Genomic DNA, 8,312 nt, shown 5'->3' with positions numbered 1-8,312 from the left:
AGATAACATTAGCACTTTGCCACTTTATGTACTCAGCACAAGTCCATCCGATCGGCAAGGAATGTGCTAACGTAGAATGATTTGGCAGCAATTTACCCGTCGCGGTACCTCACGTTATGGCGTTGCGCTGCTGAGCACGAGGTCGCGGGTGCGATTCCCGGCCGCGGCGGCCGCATTCCGACGGCGGCGGGTTGCAAAAGCCCTCGTCTGCATGCCGCGCATTGAGTGCACGTTAAGGAACCCCAGAAGGTCAGAATTATTCCCGAGTCCACCACTACGGCGTGGCTGATAATCAGATCGTGCTTTTGGCACGTGAATCCCCAGAATCTAATTTTTAATTAGCCGCATGCAAGTTTCCCTCGCATTTTCAGAAACCTAGCACAGCTTTTTGAAATCATCCCTTCCCCCAACTCGTGCTTTGCGCCACGGAAGGAAAATCACGCCCCGTGGCAGTGAAGGCCTAACACAACTTTATGACGCTAATGCGAAGGGATGGAGAGGAGTGGCGCGACACTTGGCATCCTCGCCCTCGCCAATGTTTGCTTGATATTTGAGGAGCTGCTTTCTGTGTTTTAACCCCGTGCATGCGGATAAACGATTACATTTCCGCAGAAAAACGCCACTGCCTTTCTCAGTTATGTCGTCCATGGTTCGTCCTAACATCTCACTGTTCACTTGAGAGCGCGTCAACGCTGCAAAAGCAACTAACACGCGCTTTCAGCATATGCCAAATTACAGAGACTTTTACGTTCAGTGCGATCGAAGCCTCGGCCGTACTCGCAGAAAGTATAAGCGTTCTCGCTTTACGCTAACAGCGCGAGCAGTTGTGTCGCAGCACGTTTACCGCCGATGAAGGGAGTGCTCGGCCTTGGTTAAACACTGCATGCGCTGCATGGCGCCCAGGGCAAAGCACTCTGACCGTACTTCCTTGGTAAGGCCAGGCAGGCGGAAGCAAAATGAGCGGTGGAAGATGGAGCGACGCAGAGACGCCTGTCGCCGTGCCAAGTTATTGCGCTGAGTGCTCGTTTTGCCGTTGAGAAAACACCACCGCGCGAGAAGAGAGCGATGAGCCAGACAGATCGGGTTACCACTGCCAACATGGAAGGACGTCCTCAAACAACGGGAATTGCCCAGACGAGCCGTGGAAGCGGCCAGTGCCAGTGCTATCTAGTACGGGAATAGCTCATACGTATGCAATCAAAAGCACGCACGGAGCACCCAATTGCATTCTATATACAGGGTCTTCAAAGTTGAACTATCAGTAATTTTAATAAAGAACGCTATGCTAGCTACACAAACTTTGCTTGCATAAGCGGTTGTTCGCTTTGGTGGACACGAATTTCGAGACAAATTAGAGCCACCAAGTACATAATTAACGAAAACTTCCTAATTAATGTTCTTGTCATGGCAATTGTAATATATAGTTATATTGGAAAGCTTAAGACAAGCATATTCGAGGACAACTTCACTTTGTTTGATTCTGCTGGAGCGCATGTCTTACGAGATTCTCATCATCATATCTGACACTCATTCAGCTAATTTCGCATTCAGGGGCAAGGATCTCGACATGCCGTCAAGCCCTCATTGCAGTATGTGGCATATCGTTTGAAAACTGGATGAAGCTGATAATAGCTGCACTCTTGCTGGCGGCTGGCGAAAACAAGCAACGACTGACTTGTTTCCTGTCCCTCGCGTTCCCTCACGGTCTGGCGCTGTTTAGAGGTCCACGCCCCTGAATGCAAAATTAGCTGACTGAGTGTCAAATCTGATGATGAATATCTCTGAACAGAAGCACTCCAAAAGAATTGGGCTATGTGAAGTTTTCTTAAAATACTATTCCTTCACGGCTTGACGTTATTTAGAGATCCACGCTCCTGAATGCAAAATTAGCTGACTGAGCGTCAAATTTGATGGTGAATATCCTGCAACAGATGCACTCCAGGAGAACTAAACAATGTGAAGTTTTCTTCAAATACGATTCCCTCGCGGCTTGACGTTAATTGGAGATCCACGCCCCTGAATGCAAAATTAGCTGACTGAGCGTCAAATTTGATGGTGAATATCTCGCAACAGATGCAATTAAACAATGTGAAGTTTTCTTCAAATACGGTTCCCTCGTGGCTTGACGTTAATTAGAGATCCACGCCCCTGAATGCAAAATTAGCTGACTGAGTGTCAAATTTGATGGTGAATATCTCGCAACAGACGCCCTCCAGGAAAACTAAACAATGTGATTTTTTTTGTCGAATGCGGTTCCTTCACGGCTTGACGTCATTTAGAGATCCACGCCCTTGAATGCAAAATTAGCTGACTGAGCGTCGAATTTGATGGTGAATATCTCGCAACAGATAAATTAAACAATGCTATAGCAGCGCCTTCAAACAGTCTCTGTATGAAAGAAAGTTGTTCATCTGTTACTGGGCCGAGCGGTGAGGATAACAGCAAGCGTGTTCTTTCCACAACGCGTCAACAGTCTATTACTGCGTACTGGCGTCAAGGAAACGCGCCGCACTCAGCGGCGAGCCTGAGATGAACAGCTTGTTTCCACACAGAGACTGTTTGATGGTGCTGCTACAAGCTGCTTCATATTTCGCAGGCTTTCTCTCTTGGCTGCGAAAAATAAACATGCGATGTGTACGATGACCACTATCTTGACCTCTAGAACAATTAAAAAGTTTGTAACTTTTTAGTAACGAATTGGATGTGAGCGAATAAAAATAGCATGCATTTGGTCTTATTCACGTAGAATGATGTTAAATATCGGTGCATGATGGATACAGGACCGTCGGTGTGTGTGTGTGTGTGTGTGTGTGTGTGTGTGCCTCGCGATAATATTGTACACATATTTACTAACAATAATTTGTAACCAAGAAGCATAGTTCTTTTCAGTTTTCAACATTGGGATCAATGAGTGAAAGTACAACCGCGATTCAGTACAGTTCGATTCAGTACAAACGCGCATAACAAATCAATCAGGCAGGCGTAAATTTGGGTAACACGCTTTGTGATGTCACAGCTGTCCGCTGTTCGGAAGGTATGAAATAAAAATTAGGACCTGCGAGAAGTGCGAATCAAATGCGCCGGCTCACACGCCGCGCAATCTTTGCAAAGGCGTGACTGTCAGAGCACAGAACACATCGAACAGGACCGCGGGCATCCCTTGCACGTGGTGGTCTTACCACGCTTGTCACAAGTTTGCGAGCCAGCTGCGTGCATTCAACACGAGTTACACGCATGCGCAATGTGTGCCCGCGCAAGCTCTGTTTGAAACTCAGTACGCCCACTTGGCGCGAGACGCTCTTCCCACTGTTGTGATGGAGAGGCCGTGCGGAGAAGACTGTTGCAAGGGGTAATAATTGACAGCCGGTGGCGACAAAGCCCTCACGGCAGTGGTTGAATTCTCGACGTATATATCAGCGTAAGGCGGAGCGGCATCTGAAGACACCGTTGTCGCACACGTTAATGGAAAAAATAACGATCGTAATACGCAGTGCGCATTTTGCACCTTTCATTGATGCGAATAGCATTCTTTACCTACAGCTGGGGCGAGGGTACACGCATGCGCATAGCGGAATTAGAAAAAGGCCCATTTCACATTTATTCCAGACACCCCGCCTCCCCGTCCTCCTTCCCGTTTACCGTCTCTCTCTCATTTCACGTGATCTCTTTTGGAACGCTAAACCCCGTACTAGTACTTGATCCTTCAGTTTATTGTTTTCATTTCCCATACCGAATAAAAAAAAGAAGAAATACTTTTGCCGAAACCCGGGATCGAACCAGGGACCTTTAGATCTTCAGTCTAACGCTCTCCCAACTGAGCTATTTCGGCAGCTGCGCATCACTCAAGAACGGAATGATAAGCTCGCTGAGCGACGGCTGCGCACGCGACAGGTCTGCGGAGACCGTATAACTCGTCGCTGCGGCAGCCGCGCTCGGAAGGATTTCCGTACACAGGGTGCCCCACTTAACGAGCCAAACGTTAACAATGCGCAAATGCCACGTAGTTGGACCGAACCAAGGTAATGTTGTTTGCCGTCATTTCGAAATACTCGGATTATTTTTTTTGCATTCCGCCTATTTAGATAATTAGTCTTAATTAATTAATCAACTTCTTAGTTATTATAGTTAGATTAGAATTGTAAATGAGAAAATTATAGAGCAACATGAAAAACTCTCGATACAGCTTTCTGTTGCTCAGTAGGTGCTACATAAAAGTGTTTTTCCGCACGTGAAGGAAGCCCGCGAACACACGCAAGATTGCCGCGCGACTGGCCGCTCGAGGCACTTTAAAAACGGCGCTCAATAAAAACACCACGCGGCAGCCCACCTGGACATTTCTGTACGTACTCGCAAAACGAGGGAAGTTTTTCACTGTCGATATAATAATCTTGGGCAAGCTGAAAGCACAGAATCGTTTACAGACGCTATCTCTTTACCGAATACGTACAGTACGTGAACGCCACTGCGCGCGGTCGCCGCGATGGAGTCTCCCGAACCGGCTTCTTGCGTGAAAGGCAGGCAAACGCTGAGAGTAAACTATGTGAAATATGTTCTTATAGTGGGCTGTCTGTATAACCAAATGGGGCATAACAGAATGGAGCCTCAATCCAGTGATATATATATATATATATATATATATATATATATATATATATATATATATATATATATATATATATATATATATATGTGTGTGTGTGTGTGTGTGTGTGTGTGTGTGTGTGTGTGTGTGTGTGTGTGTGTGTGTGTGTGTGTGTGAACGAAAAGGAAGGAAACTGAGGGGTCCCATTTTTATTACTCATGCCATAAGAAGTCAACCAGTTATGACACCAAGGACAGCGTGGGGGAAATTACTTGTAGCTTCTAACTGAATTACAGAAATCATAAATGAAAATGAAAGTCGATGAACATACAATTCCCTACATATAGGATACGAACCTACGTCTTCGCGATTACGCGTGCGATGCTATTACCGACTAAGCTACCGCGGCGCTGTTTTCCGATCCACTTTGTGGGGTATTTAGGCTCAATCACACCGGCGACTTTTGGCTCACACCGGCGACCATTTGCGACTGGCGATCAAAAAAGCGACGGAAGGCGACCGATGCTCACACCGGCAAGCCCGGGCGAGTGCAACCTGCAAGTCGCAATCCCGGAGATTATCGTCCTCAGCGAGAACTCTAGGCAGACCTACGCAGTTCGCACGCACTTCGCTGGTTTAGCGTTCCGACAACAGCCATGGATTTTGATTCGAGCGAAGACGAAGACGTCGACACGGCGCTGATGCGCTCTGCCGTGGGGTCAGATGTGGCAGCGCGGAAGCTTCCGATGAAAAAGCGACGCCAGTGCGTGCGGCCGTGCTTCGGTTCGCGATAAGTGGCCGGCCACGCAAGCCGCCTCCTGCCCGATCTCCGCGAGCGTGACGGGGAGCATCATCGAGAGTAAGTCGTAATTTCTGGTTCGCGTTGCGAGCGAATCGGTTCATAAATTTTGAGCATTCTTTCGCTGCTGCTTAGTTCCCTGCGAATGCTACCGCGTACATTCGACACGCTGCTGGAACTGCTGCGCCCCAGCGTCACGAGGCAAGACACCAATTACATTACTGTAGTCTGGCATGGTAGCGTGGACCTTGTTATTTGGTGCAACGCAGGAGGACGCGGATTAAAACACGCGCTAACATAACTTTCGGCACGCCGCTGATTGGTTTAGCAGTTTTGCGACCACAGCCGCACGACTGAAAAATCGAGCAGCGAGCGACTGGCCCGGAATAGTCGCTTTTCGAGAAAAAGCAACCATTTGCGACCAACTTGGTGGCGCGACCACTGTCAGTTACCACCTTGAGGGTGCTAAGCCAGTGCCACCACTCACGGCCTTGGCGGCGGATGTGGAACATCCTTTCTGCCGCAGGCGTCACGTCAAGGTGAACTTTTTGGGTGAAGGTAAGTGGTCAGCAAAGCCACACGTGCTACCTGAACGCATCAAACATGCCGGATTCGAGACCCTCGCTATATGGTGAACGGGAAGAAACGAAATCAAAGGCGTCCGATTTCACAGCGAAACTGTTAGCCTCTGGTTGGTCGGGATTGTTCTTGGCGTTCTAACCCCCCCTCCCCATAAAAAGAAACAAAAAAAAAAAACGTAAGCTGAAAAGGGGGTTTGTGTTTGAGTTTCCGAGTAAGAGAATTATGTTTTCTCGTGTATTCGAATTACAATCCGATGCTATCATGTCTGCAGGTTGCGTGTAAGTCGTACTTTACGCATTTTCTGACGCAATTAACATTTAAGCGTTGATTTGGTTCAATAAGGCACTTGCGATTGATAGACGGCTTAGGAGGATGAGGATGTATGCTGCACTTCCGCACATGTGCGTGCGTGCGCGACGTATACACGTCGCTTGTGGTGGTGGTACTTGTCTAACGTCCGCACCAGCTTCGCTGTACATGCACTTTCAAAGGGTGGAATGGAGGCGGATTTTTTTATTAGGCATATCATCAGAAGCCAGCAAACAGTGACATCGAGGACAGGATAGGGGAAATTACTTGTAGTTAATAACTGAATTAAAGAAATGGTAAATAAATCGAAATGAAAGTGGATGAAAAGAATTCACGCAGAAGCTCCTCTGGGAGTTCTCTCTATATGTGTAAGCATTGTGCCACTTGCTCACCTTCAAGCAGCCAGGATTCATTATCAATGTTGTGAAACCTGATCCCACTAGTGTAAACGACAGCGCTGCGGCGACACGAACTGCTGCGGACGGCGGCGCCAGGTGCGCTGATAATGTTCCGATCATTATGAGCCGTTATCGCTCCTTAGCGCATTATTATTATTATTATTATTATTATTATTATTATTATTATTATTATTATTATTATTATTATTATTATTATTATTATTATTATTATTAACCGTGATCAACTGTATTCCAGCGGCGGCTGCATATGGCACGGCCGCGCGGCCCCTATGTTGAAAGCGATGCAGGCAGAGTGCGCCGAGTGCTGATAGCTTCGTGTGATGCTGTGTTCTCGCCGCTTAGTTCGCGTTGAGGCGAAAGGCAGCACGAAGGTCAATTCACTCGCTGCTGCGGGCGCAATCTATAACGTGATCCTCTTACTTGGCGGACGGACGGGTTTCTCGTTGGCTAAGCATTTAAAACTGGCCACAGGTGGGATACGAACCCACGTCTAGGCATTACGCGCGCGATTCTCTTACCAATTGAGTCGTCACGGCGCTGTTTTCGCCACCCACTTGCTGGGGTGTATATGTTTATCTACTAGAAGTAACCCTGGCAGTGTTAGCCAGTGCCACCTTGGCGGCGGATATGGAACATTCTTTCTGCCGCAGGCGTCACGTCCAGGTGAACTTTTTGGGTGAAGGCAACTGGTCAATAAACGCACACAAAGGCATCAAAGCTGCCGGATTCGAGACTCTCGCTATGTGGTAAGCGAAATTAAGGGGGAACCGAGGGGCCCGGTTTTTATTAGTCATATCATAACAAACCAACAAACAATGACATCAAGGACACCATGGGGGAAATCACCTGTAGTTCTTAATAGAATTAAAGAAATGATAAATAAATCGAAATGAAAGTGGAAGAATAAATAACTGGCCGCAAATGGGATACGAACCCACGTCTTCGCATTAAGCGCGTGGTGCTCTTACCAAATGAGCTACCGCGGCGCTGTTTTCCCATGCACTTTCTCGGGTATTTTTGTCTACTAGAACTAAACCTGGAAGTGTTTGCCAGTGCCACCACTCCCGGCCTTGGCGGCCTATGTGGAACATCCTTTCTGCACTTGTGCACTTAGGACTGCAGCGGTCATGAATTGAGCCCTTTAAAGCGCCTTGGACGGATGTAGCGACCGATGATTAAAGGTTTCATCTTATTCGTACGGTGCGTTGCAACAAAACAATCCTTTGATCCTGACCTTGGAGCGCTTTCCACCTTTGCACGTGCCGTCTTCGTAGCACATAGTTTTTTCGTCGCGAGCACATGGGAGCACTTGGTAAAATACACCGGTTTCGTCTCCACTGTATACTTCGTCCGGGTTGCAGTCGCTGATGGCGTCGCGCACTTAAAGGGAAGCTGAGAGAGAGAGAGAGAGAGAGAGCAAATGATAAATGAAAGGTAGGGAGGTTAACCAGGACTGAGCCCGGTTGGCTACCCTACACTGGGGAAAGGGAAACGGGGACGGAAAGATTAAAGAAAGAAGAGAAAGTCCACCGGGGATATCATTCAGTCACTCAGTCCGGATCACAGACGCTGACTCAATCCTATATCTTTCAAATATCGCAGCAGCGCTTTTGTGGCCTTT

General features: G+C 47.6%; 1 non-coding gene across 1 annotated transcript; it reads right to left on the bottom strand.

Annotated features, from left to right (window-relative positions):
- Positions 1 to 3,756: 3,756 nt before the first annotated feature.
- On the bottom strand, positions 3,757 to 3,829 carry TRNAF-GAA (transfer RNA phenylalanine (anticodon GAA)). The gene has a single exon. It is a non-coding gene; the product is annotated as a tRNA-Phe (tRNA).
- Positions 3,830 to 8,312: the final 4,483 nt, after the last annotated feature.

This window comes from Dermacentor variabilis, unplaced genomic scaffold (genome assembly GCF_050947875.1).
Source record: "Dermacentor variabilis isolate Ectoservices unplaced genomic scaffold, ASM5094787v1 scaffold_12, whole genome shotgun sequence".
NCBI classification, from domain to species: domain Eukaryota; kingdom Metazoa; phylum Arthropoda; class Arachnida; order Ixodida; family Ixodidae; genus Dermacentor; species Dermacentor variabilis.
Note: the sequence above shows the minus strand (reverse complement) of the source record. Positions and strands in the feature narration are given on the sequence as shown.